This window comes from Oncorhynchus gorbuscha, linkage group LG25 (assembly GCF_021184085.1).
Source record: "Oncorhynchus gorbuscha isolate QuinsamMale2020 ecotype Even-year linkage group LG25, OgorEven_v1.0, whole genome shotgun sequence".
NCBI lineage: Eukaryota > Metazoa > Chordata > Actinopteri > Salmoniformes > Salmonidae > Oncorhynchus > Oncorhynchus gorbuscha.
Genome location: NC_060197.1, coordinates 24,942,784 through 24,963,311, shown reverse-complemented (window position 1 = coordinate 24,963,311; position 20,528 = coordinate 24,942,784). Strand labels below are relative to the sequence as shown.

General features: G+C 42.5%; 1 protein-coding gene across 7 annotated transcripts in view; it reads left to right on the top strand.

Moving 5' to 3' along the window:
- LOC124014562 (serine/threonine-protein kinase PLK4-like) overlaps positions 1 to 330 on the top strand; it is a 5,663-nt gene extending 5,333 nt beyond the window's left edge. For all 7 annotated transcript variants that reach the window (XM_046329712.1, XM_046329711.1, XM_046329713.1 and 4 more), the window contains one exon: positions 1 to 330. This exon is cut by the window's left edge and continues 985 nt beyond it. The gene's annotated coding sequence lies outside the window, so the exon portion shown is untranslated.
- The last annotated feature ends 20,198 nt before the right edge of the window (positions 331 to 20,528 follow it).

The following is a 20,528-nucleotide window of genomic DNA, read 5'->3' as shown; positions in this document are numbered from 1 at the left end:
TCACTATCATCCTTAAGACATGGCTTGTACAACTCAGTTATTGACAACTAAATGTTACAGAATCAAAATCTATATCACAGACGCCTCTACTTCTGAAAATATTAATTTTATATCACAACTATCGGGATTGATTTGACCTGTGTATTATATTCATGAAACAAATTGTATCAAAGTAGTAAGCAACTGCAAAATGATCCGTTTCAATCTATTAATGGATGAAAGCGCATGATGATTGTATGGAATTGTGTTAATAAAACATTGACTGAAATGTTTCTGAAATATTGTGCATGAACGTTTCTTCATGGTAAAATAATAAAGATCAGTTAAAAACATTTGAAGTGTACAATGCACCAAATCTGTCTTTTCCAGGCCCAAATACACACTGGTAAACCCTGTTGAAGTACTAACAACAGATATATTTCAAAAACGTTCATATTTAGCAGCCTGTTAGTATCTTGTTTGTGTTGCACCTGTATCCGGGGAAATGGACGTGTTTGCGAATGGCAATCTGTTAACACACACAAGGACAGACTTGACCTCAGGTGAACCCAAAGAATCACATTAACCGTGTACACATTCTCCATGTGGTCCTGTGTGGCTCAGTCAGTAAGACTTCAGAGTCGTGAGTTCAATTCCCATTGGAGTCACAAATTGTTCCGTAAGACACTGCATAAAAGCATCAAGCTAAATGACAATATCCATGCTGCCTAAGAATACTCTGTTTGAATAGTTCCATTTTATACATTTTTCATAGAGTCCTTGAACATGTCTGTTTTTGTCCCTGCATCCTAATGACACTGTAACATTGCGTAATGTTTCACATGGAAAGGTATATAAAGGAAAGAGACAGCACAACGAGCTACCCAGGTAGCCGAGGGGTTTTGTGTGAATTTTGATACTACTTACGTACAAGTTGTAGAATGAAGGACTGACTAAGACCCTGGTGCTGCCGTGTCTGTCTGGGACTCAAACTCTCAGTGAAGAATCTGGAGAAGTCAACCTGAATGACATCATGGTACAGATTCAGCCTGAACAGGCACAGGGTGTAGACTGAAGTTCTTCTCAGATCCAAGCACCAGCCCTAACCAAGACAATCAGCAGCTGACAGCCAGACATGTGTAACCTTCTGATGCCATGAAAACGGACAGCTACAGAGAACAGTTGGAGGAACTGAAAAACATGGAGACGACTGTTGACTCCTAAATGCAAATTAAAGTCATCAAAATCCAATGTTTAAACAAATTAATTTCTATATCATGTATTCAAGGTTCAGAATGAGAATGTGTTTGTTTTTGAGCCACATGCCTGTAAGCCGAAGACGAATGTCCATTCCTAACAAGAATGGACAATAAAGTTTTGAACTTAAAGGGGAAGTTCGGCCATTTTTATATGTGGCCTTATTTTCACTCTTTCTGTGCTTGTAGTTGTTCCCCCAAACTGTTTTTAGAATTATTTGTGTATTTTGTTTAGTTACAAGAGTCATCACTTGCCATAGACTACAATACATAATTAAAATGTTATAAAACACTCCAACCCACTAATATTACATCAGAATCTCTGTCTGGATAATGTCTCTGCACTCAATTTAAAAAACAAATGTTCCACTGTCCCATAATCCAATATTTGCAAATGTTTTCTTGTTGTTATAAATAGCATCATTCACTGTGATTTTTTTTGTGCAGAGACATTATCCAGACAAAGATGCTGATGTGATTTGAGTTGGTTTGGAGTGTTTTATAACATATTGTAGACACATTTTTAATAATGTATTGGAGTTAAGGGCAAGTGAAGAATCAGCTAAATGTGACAAACAATTTTCTCTGTAACAAAATATGAACATGAACTTTTGGGGGGATTAACTAGAAGCACAGAAAGAGTGAATAAAGGCCACATGTAAAAATGGGTGAACTTCCCCTTGAAACTTGGGAATCAGCTGCTAACAAAGAAAATGTCACATGATACTGTTGTTTGATCAAGCAGCACAGCTCACAACCATTTATGAAAGGCACTGGGCCTCTCTATTAACTACGTATTTTTGCTAAATGCAGTAATGAATACATTGACTAGATTTCTTTCAACTGACAATTCTGTGAACTGTCTTGAGCAAGTTTTACATTGACACAATACCTGTTAGCTAAGGTGTCAGCTAGAGATGACGTACAGGAGCTGGCAGGGATTTGTAGCGTTGCATGTCTACTCTGATGCTATTTAACATTTTCGAATCGGAGACTAAATAAAGCCAAATATATTGATAAAAGTCACCTTGTCCGGAAGAGATTTACATGGCTATCAAAATGTCACTCCAGGGTAAGCCTACACGAAACACAGCCCTTGTTTTAAGTGTTTCTAAAATCCCCCATGGGAAAAAAATGACTGGTGGAAAAACAATTGGAATTATTTCACTGTTTGACCTCTAGGTTTTATGGGTCTTATGACACCGCCACTGTGGGGTTCTATAACATACAAGTAAAACAAATTAAAAATGATGTTTCATTGTCACATACACCAGATAGGTGCAGTGAAATGTGTTGTTTTACAGGGTCAGACATAGTAGTGTGGCACCCCTGGAGCAAGTTAGCCCTTAGAAACAGGGACCCAGTTTTCTTTGCATTAAAATGAAGCAGTGATTAATACTGCCCAAGTAGAACCAGAGTAATGTATGAAATACAGCCATCCAGAGTAAACACAGTGTCACGACCTCCACCGAAGTTGGCTCCCCTGCCTGTTCCTGCGGTTCTCGGAGGTCGTTGTCACCAGCCTACTAGCTGCCACCGATCCCTTTACCTTTTTCTGTTTGTTTTCTCTTATTAGTTGTACCTGTGTCTAATTGTTTCCCTGATGTGCTTCCTCATTTAAGAATAGTAAACCCACCATTGTTTTGTGCGGTATTGATTTTGCGTTACGTGTTGTGTCGTTGGGTGTGTTCGTGCTCCGGACCGTGTACCCTGTGTTTTGGGTTGGTCAGTATTTTTCGCACCCCTGTGTTTTGGGCATTGGATTTTGGTGCCATATTAAAGTGCACTTTTCCCTGTGGAACTCTCTGCGCCCGATTCTTACCTCACACTGTCACGACTTCTACCGAAGGTAACTCCTCTCCCTGTTCGGGCGGCGCTCGGCGTCGCAGGTTTACTATCCGCCACCGATCCCTTTTCCATTTTCTGGTTGTTTTGTCTGTGTACCTTTTCACACCTGGTTTCATTTGCGTTTATTTCTGGGTGTATACAGGGCACCTGTTTCCTGCTTTAGTTCGTGCGGGATTAAGTTTGTGTGTATTTGCGCTCGATTATCTTTGTTTATTGTGTTCACTATTTAGGCACGTGTAAGTGTCGGAACTGTGGTTGTTCCTCCGTGTGTTGGCACGAGTTTCTGATCCTTCGAGTTTCTGATCCTTCGAGAGCCTAGTTTTAGATTTCTGTGCCATTTTTGTATTGGTGGACTATGTATGTATGTGTGTGTGTGTGTGTATATATATTATAAACACGCTTCTCAGAAATCCCTGCGCCTGACTCCTACACCTCTCACCGAGACACACCTTATCTCACACACACCCAGTCCCTCGTGACACACACATGATTTTGGGATTTCTATGTTTCCGCCTAGTATGATTCTCAGAGGCAGGTGTATCTGGGTCCCTGTTTCTAAGGGCTAATTTGCTCCAGGGGTGCCACACTACTACTATGTCTGACCCTGTAAAACAACACATTTCACTGCACCTATCTGGTGTATGTGACAATAAAACTCCATGCAGATATTAGTCCACAAACATTGTTCAGCCAGTCTGAAAATGCATTGCATATCATGCAAATGATGGTTTCAGTCATCAAAACTCCCAACTGCATTGCTGTCTATTAGATACAGTGGAGGCTGCTGGGAGAACGGCTCATAATACTGACCAGAACGGAGCAAATGGAATGGCATCAAACACCTGGAAATCACCTGTTTGAGGTATGACACCATTCCACTGTCTCTGCTCCGGTCATTACCATTAGCCCGTTATCCCCAATTAAGGTGCCACCAACCTCTTGTGAATAGATACAGTTAAGATGGGCAGTTTGTTATTTTGCATAAGCAAATTGGGACCCATAGGCAGTTAACACTGAGATATGTTTAATAAAGTGCATACATTTACATTATATAAAAAAAATGTCATTGTATATAAAGCATCATAAATGTGTGGTTTGCATCATAAATGTGTGGTTTGCATCATAAATGTGTGGTTTGCGTCACTTAATGATGTTACATATACACAACGTGAATTTTTAGAGTGGCTATACTTAGCCATACATTTTTTTTTTTTTTGTAGAAAATGTACATCTGGACATTTCGCATGCATTGAATTTCAGAAAAGCAGAACTGCCGTGTTGACATTGTCACGATCGTTGTAAGGAACGGCCCAAAATGCAGCATGGTATGTGTTCATGATGAAGTTTTTAATTAAAGAAAGCACTGAACACTGAATACAAACTATACAAAACAATAAACGAATAACGACCGTGAAGCTATAATGAGAACGGTGCTGACACAAGCAACTAACATAGACAATCACCAACCAACAAACAGTGAAACCCAGGCTACCTAAGTATGATTCTCAATCAGAGACAACTAATGACACCTGCCTCTGAGAATCATACTAGGCCGAAACATAGAAATCCCAAAATCATCGGTCAAGGACTGCTGCTTACCTCCTGACTCCTCTAACTCCCCTTTAGGTCTGGGTTGTCCCACATTACCAGGGGGTTCCCTGTGCCCCTATCCCTCCTTAAAAAACACAAACAACATACATTTAATTTTGTACAGATCATTCCCCAAACTGGGTGTATTTTTGTTTCAACTGGAAGTTGTGCAATGTCTTGATGTAAGTCAATACGTTCCTCAATGTATTTACTAACGTTCCTCAATGTATTTACTAACGTTCCTCAATGTATTTACTAACGTTCTTCAATGTATTTACTAACGTTCTTCAATGTATTTACTAACGTTCTTCAATGTATTTACTAACGTTCTTCAATGTATTTACTAACGTTCTTCAATGTATTTACTAACGTTCTTCAATGTATTTACTAACGTTCTTAAATGTATTTACTAACGTTCTTAAATGTATTTACTAACGTTCTTAAATGTATTTACTAACGTTCTTCAATGTATTTACTAACGTTCCTCAATGTATTTACAGTGCCTTGCGAAAGTATTCGGCCCCCTTGAACTTTGCGACCTTTTGCCACATTTCAGTATTCAAACATAAAGATATAAAACAGTTTTTTTTGTGAAGAATCAACAAGTGGGACACAATCATGAAGTGGAACGACATTTATTGGATATTTCAAACTTTTTTTAACAAATCAAAAACTGAAAAATTGGGCGTGCAAAATTATTCAGCCCCTTTTACTTTCAGTGCAGCAAACTCTCTCCAGAAGTTCAGTGAGGATCTCTGAATGATCCAATGTTTACCTAAATGACTAATGATGATAAATACAATCCACCTGTGTGTAATCAAGTGTATTTAACATTCTTCAATGTATTTAACATTCTTCAATGTATTTAACATTCTTCAATGTATTTAACATTCTTCAATGTATGTACTACTCTTCAATGTATTTACTACTCTTCAATGTATTTACTACTATTCTTCAATGTATTTACTACTATTCTTCAATGTATTTACTACTATTCTTCAATGTATTTACTACTATTCTTCAATGTATTTACCTGGCTTTCCCCGGCAGGTAGAGTCAACTGTGAGGTCAGCAGACAACAGACAACCTGGGCAGATGGCACTACCCAGCAGACAACCTGGGCAGATGGCGCTACCCAGCAGACAACCTGGGCAGATGGCACTACCCAGCAGACAACCTGGGCAGTGCCATCTAGTGGACTCTGTGAGGAGAACAAGCTCAGACTCATTGGGCTTGCATGTCGGGGTGAGCTGACATCAACCCAGCCTCTTGCCCTGGGCTCGTTTTCATCTGTTGCTTATAATCAGAACAGTTTCCATCCAGAAACAACCTCTAGCCCCTAGGATCTGTGTAGATCTGAAAGGGTGGGATAGGTATGGCCAAAGTTCCACATAGCCTGCACTGTAATGGAAAACAGTCATCCATAGAGTAATTCTGGGTATTATCAACAGTAAAACACTCTAATGTTTTAATGCATCATACTGTAAATTAAGGTGCATAGTGGGAACATGTTTTGGACAGGGAAAGAATAGCTGTGTTTCAAATGGTACTGTTACTCCAACCCACAGAATACAGTAAAATACTGTATCTTTGGAGCTCCAAAAAACTTTTGACCACTAGTGGGTACATGTTATTGTTGTTTCTGGCTCATTAACATTTTGAGGCGTGGCTTGTAAGAGGTTATATTTGTTGCACCGGTGAGTGAGACTGCTGTAACAATTTAGATCCCACATGGTTATTGTGCCCCATTGCAGTAATTATTAACCACTAAGTCTAAGCTGTTGGAGGGGGGGTTGATGGGTATTTTTTAAATTATGTTACCTATGTTGATGTACCGGTGCATCAATTGACTCTAGGTGATTAAATGGTTGAGCATTTTTACTATGTCCTTTAGGTCTGTTGTGCCTTGTAGTCGCTGCCAGTTTGGAATCCTTTGTAAAGGCCTCTAGAAGTGCAAGTGATTTAAAACGCCAAATGTGAATTAATATGTTGTAATGCGTAAACACTTTACCCAGCAGCCAACCTGCTTGCACCAATCCATTGTCCTACCCACAATGAATTTCATTCATCCATTCATTGATAAATGAATTCCGAAGTACTTGCTTTGATACCGTATTGATATTACAGTAAGTGTACTGTAACATGAAATACTGAATTTTACTTGCCACTGAGCTGCCTGTAAGTCAAAATCATGGCAACCCCTTTTACAGTGTTTTCGAGAGCATTTTGCCTTCACTCATTTATGGCAGATCTATGAAGTGTTTAGAGTGTAGGGGCTAGAGGTTGTTTCTGGATGGGGCCAGAGTTACGGGTAAACCACTGCAAGTGTTGCATCTGCACTTTTTAAATATCTGTCAGTCACAGCTAAAACATCCCTCTGTAATCAATAAGGCATTCTGCACCTGGGGCAGAAGCATTTTAAAATTGATAAATAAAAACATGTACTTACCTATGTGGGAGTTCTCAATACGAAGCAGGATGAGTACCCAGAACAATAGTTGCTGATACAGCAAAGATACTGAGCTATGTGCATGATGATTTATAGTGTATACCGATTTATAGCCTCTCCTACTTTATGGTCAGGACTTGTTGATACCTAGCTCTTTAAAGTCTGGGGTTAGTCCAAGATGTACTCTTAAGGAGCCTACCATTACTCCTTAAGGTCCAAGGATCTTATGTTATTTTCAGAGGTAGACTGGCTCTGACAGCCAAATACTCCATCTAAAAGTGAATAGATTCTCAATTTCAATACGATTCTAGAAAAATAAAGGCCGTTACTTTTAAGTTACATCAAAATAATTCCACAAGAAAATATACTTACTGTATACTGTTTTAAATGAACTGCTTTATCACAGTTGCAGGCGACAGAATGTTTCAGTGACAACAGGTTTCTGGTGGCCTTCTTCTGTTACACACAGGTGTTCAGAGCATGCTAGATATAGCATGCTAATTAGCACAGGTGGTCCCTCTGTCTTCCGTCTGTCTTCTGTAACATGGAGATATGGCAATGTGGGAAACATTACCCTAACCGTATGAAGGTGTATATCAATTTAACATTTTGTTTTTGGAAAATGATTTCTCGCTGATATAAAAGATAAGGTCCTCATGCTTCCAAAATCATTCCACAAGTGATGCATGTTAATAATGTTCAGACCAAGCGTCTGGAATCTTAACAAAACCAAAATGATCAACCAAGACACAGACTAATCTATAGATCTATAATGCCTATGTCAATTTGTAAGATTAGTTAAAAAAAAGACCTGCATCGTGGGTAGTGTAAAATATTATACACACACACCTTTGGGACACTTATTTATTATCATGTTTTGAGTTAAATTCCATATTTTATGTCATACAATTTTTATAATCTTAATATCTAAAAGATTAAACAGCATTCCTCAGACGAGGTTTGGACAGAGTTAAAATCCCTTTTTTCCCCCCACACAACTTTCACAACCCAACTCTTATTGCAACTGTATTAAACAAATAGTTCATTAGCATCAAATATATCAACAAAAAATGTGCTTAAAAAAATTAAAATAAAATATATAACTTTATTTTTATCATGTATTATTAGTTCTACTGATTTGATCATTATATTAGAAAAGTGCTGACACACTATGTCTGCATCCCAAATGGCACCCTGCTATTCCCTATATAGTGCATTATTTTTGACCAGAGCGCTATGGGAGGTGGTGAAAACGTCATGCACTATATAGGGAAAAGTGTGCCATTTAAGACACAGCCTATGCATTTTTTTAAATGGGGTTTATCCTTATGCTCTATAAAGCATGAAGCCATTGAATGTGCTGTGGTTTTCCCTGTCTGTTCTAGATGTAGAGAGATGAGGTCAGAAGACACCTGTATCAGAGGGGAAACAGGGAGAGCTGACATCAGAGGACACCTGTATCAGAGGAGTAGCAGGGAGAGATGAGGTCAGAAGACACCTGTATCAGAGGGGAAACAGGGAGAGATGACATCAGAGGACACCTGTATCAGAGGAGTAGCAGGGAGAGGTGAGGTCAGAAGACACCTGTATCAGAGGAGTAGCAGGGAGAGATGAGGTCAGAAGACACCTGTATCAGAGGGGAAACAGGGAGAGATGACATCAGAGGACACCTGTATCAGAGGAGTAGCAGGGAGAGATGAGGTCAGAAGACAACTGTATCAGAGGAGTAGCAGGGAGAGATGAGGTCAGAAGACACCTCATTCAGAGGAGTAATAGGGAGAGATGAGGTCAGAAGCAACTATAACAAGAAACATACCTTATACTGTGCATGGGTGTAATTAAAACGGTGCAACTGATGTGTACCTTGTGTTACTGTAGCCAGTCAGTGCCTCAGTGTCAACATGTGGTTGTTAACTTAAGCACACATAATGTCGCTAGTGCTAATGAAGGTTGCATTGGGTTAGTATGAGACACTGGTTGCGTCCCAATAATCTCTTCTTTCTCCCAAAGTGTACACTTTTCACCTCCTTTCAACAGATATGACTAATATATGGAAACTCCCTCTAGCCTATGCCTACACCAATCCAATGGTTTTACATTTGTGGGGAGTAGTGAATGAGTGCACATTTCAGGATATAGGAGAGATCTTTGGGATGCAACCCCTCTTTTCGCAACCACTTCGATAGTTCTTCGATAGTGTCTTCCAACTCTGTAACTGATGCAGGATTGAAGGCGTCGCCAACGATTGTGAAGACATTGCTAAATGCCAGATTGGTTTCTCTCACCGAGGGTGGTACTGTATATAGCCATCTCCTCCTAGTTCTGCTGTAAACACAATCTTTGGTATGTCTACGAGAAATAGTAAGGGTTAGAGAAGCAATCAGGGTCAATGCCAACTGAACATTTGGGCCAGTTTTCCAGGCACAGATAAAGTGTGGTGGAGTTTCTCAATTGACTGACAGCACTTTCAATCCAGGACTTGGTTTAATCTGTGTCTGGTCATTTTATTTGGTTATTCAAAATAAACATTTTCACAATGAAGAATAGGGCATGCATATGTTTTCACACTATTTTCCAGAAGTTTGCGCTAATTCAATGTGTTACCCACGTTGTAATTGTTGGCTATTTGATGTTATCTAGCTTCATTCTCATTCTTCGCCCTACCCAACATGCCTCGGCCAAGGAGAAAGCCGATCTCATGATTAGCATGTCTTTCGACTACAAGGACTCCCCTAGGACGCTGTCTTGGACAATGGCACCCAGTTCGTTGCGCGACTGGGGGCACCGGTCAGTCTCTCCTCTGGATCCACCCACAGTCTACCAAGAGCTGAAGAAGTTACTCTGCTGTTTTGTCTCCACTCAGGCCACCAACTGGAGCAAGTTCCTCATCTGGGCCGAATATGCACACAACACACTGCCGAATTCGGCTACTAGACTGTCTCCATTTGAGTATCAGTTCGGGTTTGACCCCCCCCCCTTGTTTCCTGAACAATAGGCCGAAAGTGGGGTGCCCTCAGCAGAGGTGTTCAGTCGATGATGTCGCCACACCGGGACCAGAGCGCGATCCTCCTCTGTCCAACAACACCAGGCTAACTGGCTCCAAAGGCCCCTTCGGTTCCTTCGACCAGCTCAACGGGTGTAGCTGTCCACCAGTAATCTCCCCTAAAAAGTGGACTCTCGGAAGCTCGCCCCGCTCCACGTAGTACTATTTAAGATCCTGAGTCTCATTAACCCGGGAACCTATCGTCTCCAGTCCCCAGGTCAATGAGAGTCTGTCCATCGTTCCATGTCTAATGTCTCTAATGACCAGTACCTTCTCCCCCCCCCCACACCTGCCCCTTCGCCCCCTCGACTTGTTTATGGACACCCGGCCAACACCGTCCGTCGTCTGCTATAGGCTCGTCAGGTCCTGGGAAACCTACAGTACCTGATGGACTGGGTGGGGCTACGGCCCCTTAGGAGCGAGCGTGGGTGCCTGCCAGGGACATCCTGGACCCCGGGACTTGTTCGGGACTTCAACCAACTACGTGGTGGTTGCCCTGGCTCCGAGGCTAGAGCCGCTCCTAGGAGGTGGGTTACTGTCATGGTTCCACCTGTCACCAGAGGGCGGCAGAGACCTTCCTAGAAACTATAATGACGCTAAAGCGTTTTCTGTTACTAATTATGATTTCCTTTTAGAGATGTGTTTTCTGTCACCCTTTGCAGAAGTTTGATTTCATTGACATGTGCATTTGTCTCCTAAGTGAGTAATCGAGTGTTTGTTGTTTTCCCAAGTCTACTTTGTACCTACTGTTGAACTTTTTCCCAGTAAAGAGTTTACGTTTATTCTAACCATTGGTTCCTCTTCTCGTTCGCTTCTCTGCTCCTGGATCCTACCTCACCATGTCACACCATGTCATGTCATCCCCTACATATTTATTTGTGCCCAAGGATCTTTGTTTTATTTTCTCTTCGCTGATGTGGCATTATGAAGGAAGACTTCTTTGCCTGTGTTTGTTGGTGTAAGTGTGAGAGAGTGTGAGTGTGTTTTAAATATTTGTCTTGAGTGTTGGCACACATTCTCATATGCGTGTGTGTGTGTCTGCGTGCATGCGTGCGTGAAAAACCAAAGGCTGAGGTCAAATCAGAGACCATTAAGTTTTTCCAGTCAATCAAACAGACAGCTATTCAGCTACAGGAGAGCCTGGATGAACTGAGTAGTGTCATCTCATTCATTTCTAAGAAAGAGGACTCTTACTGAGACAACTGAGACTACTCAGTGATTGTACGATATGTGGAACTTCTCTGCAAAAGACAGGATATGTTGTCAGAGTCGTTACAGCCACCCGGTTTCTTCATGCATCGCACAGACAGAAACACAAATCTCTTTGGTAAGAAGAAGGGCGGGGGTGTATGCCTTATGATTAACGACTCATGGTGTAATCACAACAACATACAGGAACACAAATCCTTTTGTTCACATGACCTAGAATTCCTTACAATCAAGAGAATTCTCTTCGATTATAGTCACAGCCGTGTATCTCCCCCCAAGCACATACCTTGTCGGCCTTGAAAGAACTTCACTCGACTATGTAAACTGGAAACCATACATCCTGAGGCTGCATTTATTGTAGCTGGGGATTTTAACAAAGCTAACCTGAGAAAAGGACTTCATAAATTCTATCAGCATATCAAATGCGCGCCATGAGCTGATAGCATTCTGGATCATTGCTACTTGAACTTCCGCAATGCATACAAAGCCCTCCCCCACACTACCTTCAGCAAATCAGACCATGAATCTGTTTTGTTTCTCCCAGCCTATAGACAGAAACTTAAACAGGAAACACCTGTTCTCAGATCTGTCTAACAGATGGTCTGGTCTGACCAATTGGATTCCATGCTTCAAGATTGCTTCGATCACATGGACTGGGATATGTTCCGGATAGCCTCAGACAATAATATGGATGTTTACGCTTACTCGGTGAGCGAGTTTATTAGCAAGTGCATCGGAGATGTCATGCCCACTGTGACTATTAAAACCTTTCCTAACCAGAAACCAAGGACTGATGGCAGCATTTGCGCAAAACTGAAAGTGCAAACAACCGCTTTTAATCATGGCAAGGTGACTGGAAACATGACCGAATACAAACATTGCAGCTATTCCTTCCGCAAGGCTATCAAACAAGCAAAGCATCAGAGTCGCAATTCAATGGCTCAAACACGAGACATAAGTGACAGGGTCTACAATCAATCACAGATTACAAAAAGAAAACCGTCCCCTTCGTGGAAATCGACTTCTTGCTCCCAGACAAATTGAACAACTTATTTGCTTGCTTTGAGGACAATACAGTGCCACTGACACGGCCCGCTACCAAAGCCTGTGGGCTCTCCTTCTCCGTGGCCAACGTGAGGAAAACATTTAAATGGGTTAACCCTCGCAAGGCTGCCGGTCCCTAGCCACGTCCTCAGAGCATGCGCAGACCAGCTGGCTGGTGTGTTTACGGACATATTCAATCAATCCCTGTCCCAGTCTGCTGTCCCCACATGCTTCAAGATGGCCACTATTGTTCCTGTTCCCAAGAAAGCTAAGGTAACAGAACGAAATGTCTATCGCCCCGTTGCACTCACCTTTGTCATCACAAAGTGCTTTGAGAGACTAATCAAGGATCATATCACATCCAAATCAAATCAAATGTATTTATATAGCCCTTCGTACATCAGCTGATATCTCAAAGTGCTGTACAGAAACCCAGCCTAAGACCCCAAACAGCAAGCAATGCAGGTGTAGAAGCACGGTGGCTAGGAAAAACTCCCTAGAAAGGCCAAAACCTAGGAAAAACCTCAGCCCCTGTAATAGGGTTAGATGCAGAGAATCCCAGTGGAAAGAGGGGAACCGGCCAGGCAGAGACAGCAAGGGCACCCTACCTGATACCCTAGACCCACTCCAATTCGATTATCGCCCCAGTAGGTCCACTGACGATGCAATTGCCATTACACTGCACACTGCCCTATCCCATCTGGACAAGGGGAATACCTATGTAAGAATGCTGTTCATCGACTACAGCTCAGCATTTAACACCATAGTACCCTCCAAACTCGTCATTAAGCTCCAGACCCTGGGTCTCGACCCCGCCCTGTGCAACTGGGTCCTGGACTTTCTGACGGGCCATCCCCAGGTGGTGAAGCTAGTAAACAACATCTCCACCCCGCTAATCCTCAACACTGGGGCCCCACAAGGGTGTGTTCTCAGCCCTCTCTTGTACTCCCTGTTCACCCATGACTGCGTGGCCATGCACGCTTCCAACTCAATCATCAAGTTTGCAGACAACACTACAGTGGTAGACTTAATTACCAACAACGACCCGACGGTCTACAGGGAGGAGGTGAGGGCCCTCGAAGTGTGGTGCCAGAAAAATAACCTCTTACTCAACGTCAACAAAACAAAAGAGATGATCGTGGACTTCAGGATACAGCAGAGAGAGCACCCCCCATCCCCATCGACAGGACAGTAGTGGAGAAGGTGGAAAGTTTTAAGTTCCTCAGCCTACACATCACAGACAAACTGAAGTGGTCAATCCACACAGACAGTGTGGTGAAGAAGGTGCAACAGTGCCTCTTCAACCTCAGGAGGCGGAAGACATTTGACTTGTCACCTAAAACACTTACCAACTTTTACAGATGCACAATCGAAAGCATCCTGTTGGGCTGTATCACCGCCTGTTACGGCAACTGCACCGCCCTAAACTGCAAGGCAAAACGCATCACCGGGGGCACCCGCCCAAACTACCCGCCCTCCAGGACACCTACAGCACCCGATGTCACAGGAAGGCCAAAAAGATCATCAAGGAAAACAACCACCCAACCACAACCATCACTAGTCACTTTAAATAACGCCACTTTATTAATGTTTACATATCCTACATTACTCATCTCATATGTATATCCTGTCTTCGATATATTCTACTGCATCTTGCCTATGCCGCACGGCCATCGCTCATCCATATATTTATATGTGCATATTCTTATTCATCCCTTCACATTTGTGTGTAGTTGCTGTGATTTTGTTAGATTAGTTGTTAGATATTGCTGCATTGTCGGAACTAGAAGAACAAACAATTCGCTACACTCACATTAACATCTGCTAACCATGTGAATGTGACCAATAAAATTTGATTTGATTTTATGGGCAGATTTACTTTATGATACCCAGAACCTGTCTTTGATCGTTAAGACATTGCTTGTTTAACTCAGCTATGATATCTAAGTGGTACAGATAAAAATCTATATTACAGACACCTACTACTCCAGTTCACAGACATCTAGGCACACACACACACACACACACACACACACACACACACACACACACACACACACACACACACACACACACACACACACACACACACACACACACACACACACACACACACACACACACACACACACACACACAATTACAATAGGTTATGTTTATGACATGTAAAGATAAAATAAATCATTAACATGCCTATATCTTTCAATAAGTCACATAATTTGACTCAAACTCCAGTGCTGGAGATATTGTCGGAGATATTGTCTCAGAGGTTGAAACCCTCAGAGAGATTAGTCATCCCCACCTTATTTCTGTGTTGTCTGTTCACACTGCTGTGCTTTATCTTCGCCAGGTCGCAGTTGCAAATGAGAACTTGTTCTCAACTAGCCTACCTGGTTAAATAAAGGTGAAATAAAAAAATAAAAATAAAAATTGTAAACTACAAAACCTAATTTCTAGGTAATTACATTTTACTTTGTATTTGTATTTGTCTCTATGTTTTTCCATTTGTTTCAGACACGGTGTATTGGAATTACAAGTTAATATAGTATCAGCAACTTCAACAAATGAACTACTACAGTGTTTATTTGTTTCACAAATAGTATTCCCAAGTAGTATTCACTAACAAAATACTAATACATTTTCACAGAGGATAACTGCTACTATATAGTGACAGACCATTGTGCGAAGGGAAATCTCTCTCAGAACATACAAATTCAGAGGACAAAGCCTACAGAAGAGTACTCCGAGAACTGTTTTAATGTTAGGCAAAGCATACTTGACTTTGATACCTTCACAGAATATGGACTGTTTTGTCAAGATCTGCATGTGTCACGCCTGCTCCCACTCCCCCTCTCTGGCACTCTGGCCTCAGGCTGCCCATCATTACGCACACCTCTCACCATCATTACGCACATCATTGGACTCACCTGGAATCCTTCACGTTTTGATTGCCTTCCCTATATCTGTATAGTATTTTCGGTTTATGTTCCTTTTTATTAAATCAAAGCTACCAACAAGGAAGTAACGGTGGGTTGTTTAGGCCAAGAGATTATTTCTGACTGGTGGAATGTATGACACAAAAGGTAGAAAACATTTAAGATGCGTGTTAAATATATATTCCTGAAAAAAATTAAAAGATATTGAACATTTCCCACACATCCCTCATTTACTGCAACTCTGTCATAAGGCCTACGATGTGGTATCATAAAATGACATGAAATATGTCAAAGTCATGTTTTTCCAGTCAATCCAACAGACAGATTATCAGCTACAGGAGAGCCTGGACTAACTGAGTGACGTCATCTCATTTATTTCTAAGATAGAGGATTGTTACTTGCACGACTGAACTACTCAGTGATTGTACGATATGCATAAACAAGTTAATATGTAACTCCTCTGATAATACCAGGTAGCACAGATCAAAATCTGTATCACAGACATTTCAGAAGTAGATGTGTTTCATTTTATAACCGTCGGGATGATTTGATCTGTATATTATTTTCATGAAACAAATTGCATTAAAATAGTAAGCAACTGCAAAATGAGCAGATTTAGTCTATTAGTACATAAAGGTGCATGGTGATTATTGAATCATATTCATAAAACATTGACTGATATGAAACATTATACATTAACATTTGTTGATGGTAAAAATGATAAAGATCAGTTAATACACATTTGAAGAAGTATGTAAGTGCACCAAATCCTTGACTCTGAGCATATGTTTCAGTTGTTGCTGACTATGTGACCAATATTAAAAAGAAGGATGAGTAAGACGACACTGGTAGGGGACATCAAATCATATTTTTACCAACATCAAGCCATGGCACAATTTCCAATAGAAACAAAAGTACATCAAGAATTGCCAAACACACATTATTAAATGATATACGGTAGGTTATTAAATGTACATAACCCAATGTCCCAGATTAGTGAGAGCTATCATGTTTGTTGTCTTTTTAGAAAGGATAGGGTCACTCGTACCCCTTGGACCTAAAGGGGAGACAGGAGAGCCAGGAGGGAAGGAACTCCATCTGAGAAACACTATTGGAATATAAATGGTCATGTTATTTAAGTTACCAAGTTTGAAGAAACAAATGAGTCTAGTGTCATGTTCTTTCACGTGCAAGAATCAAGTTTGATCAGCCATTTACTCTCTTAAATCCATCAGCTCAAAGCCAGTTTGATACGAGTGGTAATGCAAATATTGTTATATGTGAAATGTAAACAAGACTTTGATATTTTCCCCACAAAATCACTCAGAGGTACAGTTGGATAGCCTACCTGTCACACCTTGGTCATTGTATTTTGTGTTTTTGCTATATGTTTGGGTAGGCCAGGGTGTGACATGGGTTTATATGTTGTATTCGTATTGGGGTTTTGTATTATTTGGGATTGCAGCTGATTAGGGGTGTGTCTAGTTAGGCTTGGCTGCCTGAGGCGATTCTCAATCAGAGGCAGGTGCTTGTCGTTGTCTCTGATTGGGAACCGTATTTAGACAGCCTGAGTTCGCGTTGTATTTTGTGGGTGTTTGTTCCTGTCTTAGTGTTGTAGTCACCAGATAGGCTGTAATAGGTTTCTCATTTCGTTTGTTGTTTTCATATACAGTTATTTCATGTACCGCGGTTATTTTCATTAAAGTATTGAGTAACCTACACGCTGCATTTCGGTCTGACTCTCTTCATACAACAGACGAATGAAGTTACAGAAACACTCACAGACCGAGCAGCGTGTGAACTGGCAGGAGCTAAAAGACGACGTTATGGACAGCAGAAGCATGGAGTATACTACGTGGGAAGAAATCGACAGGTGGGCGGCCGACCCAGAGTGAGTGCAGGAGCCCGCCTGGGATTCCCTACAGCAATGCGAAGAGGGCTATAGACGTATGGAGTCAAAGAAAAAGACACGCCGGAAAAAAAGGAGAGACGCTGGTTTAAACATGCAGCGACAGCTGGAGCAGCAAAGGAAGGATTAATTATTTGGAGAATGGACATGGGAAGACGTGTTGGATGGTAAAGGTTGTTACACTTGGGAGGAGATATTGGCCGGAAGAGATCGCCTCCCATGGGAACAGGTGGAGGCACTAAGGAGAGCAGAGGCAGCGGGAGATAGGAGCCGATGATACAAGAGGGAACACGGTTGGCAAGGAAACCGGAAAAGCAGCCCAAACAAAATTATTGGGGGGGAGCTAGAAGGGAGAATAGTTATGCCAGGTAGGAGACCTGCGCATACTCCCTGTGCTCACTGTTGGGCTAGAGAGACCGGGCAGGCACCGTGTTGTGGGTGTTTTCAGTGCGGGAGCATAGCCCGGTGCGGCACGTACCAGCTCTTCCTATTGGCCGGGCTAGAGTGGGCATCGAGCCAGGTAAGCTTGGGCAGGCTCGGTGCTCAAGAGCTCCAGTGCGCCTGCACGGTCCGGTCTATCCAGAGCCACCTCTACACACCAGTCCTCCGGTAGCAGCTCCCCGCACCAGGCTTCCTGTGCGTGTCCTAGATCCAGTACCACCAGTTCCAGCACCACGCACCAGGCCTCCAGTGCGCCTCGCCTGTTCAGCGCAGCCAGCGCTTTTCTCCTCTCCTGCGCTGCCGGAGTCTCCTGTCTGTCCAGCGCCGCCAGTGCTCCCAGTCGGCCCAGCGCGTCCAGTGCGCCTCGCCTGTTCAGCGCAGCCAGCGATTTTCTCCTCTCCTGCGTTGCCGGAGTCTCCCGCCTGTTTAGCGCAGCCAGAGCCTTTCTCCTCTCCTGCGCTGCCGGAGTCTCCAGTCTGCCCAGCGCCGCCAGTGCTCCCAGTCTGCCCAGTGCTCCCAGTCTGCACAGTGCTCCCAGTCTGCCCAGCGCCGCCAGTGCTCCCAGTCTGCCCAGTGCTCCCAGTCTGCCCAGCGCCGGCAGTCGGCCCAGCGTCGCCAGTCTGCCAGAATCCGCTAGAAGTGCCAGTCTGCCAAGATCCTCCAGAAGTGCCAGTCTGCCAAGATCTTCTAGATCGGCCAGACAACCTGAATCATCCAGTTCCACCAGCCAGCCAGGATTTACCGGAGCCTACTACCTGCCTGAGCTTCCTCTCAGTACTGAGCTTCCTCTCAGTACTGAGCTTCCTCTCAGTACTGAGCTTCCTCTCAGTACTGAGCTTCCTCTCAGTACCGGGCTTCCCCTCAGTACCGGGCTGCTTCGGTCCCGGGCTGCCCCTCTGTCCTGAGATGCCCCTCTGTCCTGAGCTGCCCCTCTGTCCCGAGCTGCCCCTCTGTCCCGAGCTGCCCCTCTGTCCCGAGCTGCCCCTCGGTCCCGAGCTGCCCCTCAGTTATGTGGGGATCAGGGTGAGGACTATTAGGCCATGGTCGGCGGAGAAGGTGGATTATCCCAGGACGCGAAGGAGAGGAACTAGGACATTTATGGAGTGGGGTCCACGTCCCGAGCCAGAACCGCCACCATGGACAGACGCCCACCCGGACCCTCCCTAATGCTCTTGAGGTGCGTCGGGGAGTCTGCACCTTAGGGGGGGGGGGGGGGGGGTTCTGTCACGCCTTGGTCATTGTATTTTGTGTTTTTGCTATATGTTTGGGTAGGTCAGGGTGTGGCATGGGTTTATATGTTGTATTCGTATTGGGGTTTTGTATTATTTGGGATTGCGGCTGATTAGGGGTGTGTCTAGTTAGGCTTGGCTGCCTGAGGCGATTCTCAATCAGAGGCAGGTGCTTGTCGTTGTCTCTGATTGGGAACCGTATTTAGACAGCCTGAGTTCGCGTTGTATTTTGTGGGTGTTTGTTCCTGTCTTAGTGTTGTAGTCACCAGATAGGCTGTAATAGATTTCTCGTTTCGTTTGTTGTTTTCATATACAGTTATTTCATGTACCGCGATTATTGTCATTAAAGTATTGAGTAACCTACACGCTGCATTTCGGTCTGACTCTCTTCATACAACAGACGAACGACGTTACACTACCTTTGGATTCCTATTCATCGTTAACCAAAGACAATTGCCAAAGCTTACAAAGCAAAACTACTGTACCACATCTAGCAGCTACTGTAGTTAACAGAACTAGCCAGCAAGCCAAACTGTTTTCAAAAAACACTAGATATAAAAATACTAATCTGATGCATGTATGGTACACTGTTTTCTCATATTTGTCGACCTGTTAATATAAATTGAAATGGAGGAACTTATTCACGAAGGATCAAGTGTTATATATTATACAAAATAAAGCGAACTGGATGGAATATGGGGGGAAATGCACCATTTTGTTTTTAAAATCTTCAACATGATTCTCCAAACAATATTTTGAAAGAGGAAGGGAAGTATTATATAGCATGTTTTCATTTCAGGCTCCTCCATCTCCACTAACCAAAGTTAATTGTAAGGATTGTCTTCCTATTCATAATGTAAAATGAACAGCGGTACAGAAAGACTCATTTTGAAGGCCAAATTACAGAGGAGGGACTTCTTGATGCAATTCATGCCTTTAAGTCCGGGAAAACTCCAGGTCTGGATGGCATGCCAGTTGAGGTAGACTAAACCATTTTTGATGTGCTCGGATTACAGTTATTACTATGTTCTAACCACTCCAATAAAAATTGTAGATTGTCAGATACTCAACAAGATGGTCTGATTGCATTATTACTGAAACAGGACCCAAATGGTAGAATGAAAGATCCAGTCCATTAAAAACAATTGGAGGCCCCTTACACTTCAGTCTTGTGATGCAAATTCTAGCAAAGTGCACAGCGCAATCAGTAAAATTAAAAAGGTATTGTCGGATATTATTTATCCTTTTCAGACAGGTTTTTTTACACAGACGATGCATTGGAGATAATATAAGACAAATACTGGAAACAATAAAAAACTATGAACAATCTGTGAAACCAGGCCTGGTATTCATAAACTCAGCAAAAAAAGAAACGTCCCTTTTTCAGGACCCTGTCTTTCAAAGATAATTCGTAAAAATTAAAATAACTTCACAGATCTTCATTGTAAAGGGTTTAAACACGGTTTCCCATGCTTGTTCAATGAACCATAAACAATTAATGAACATGTACGTGTGAAACGGTCGTTAAGACACTAACAGCTTACAGACGGTAGGCAATTAAGGTCACAGTTATGAAAACTTAGGACACTAAAAAG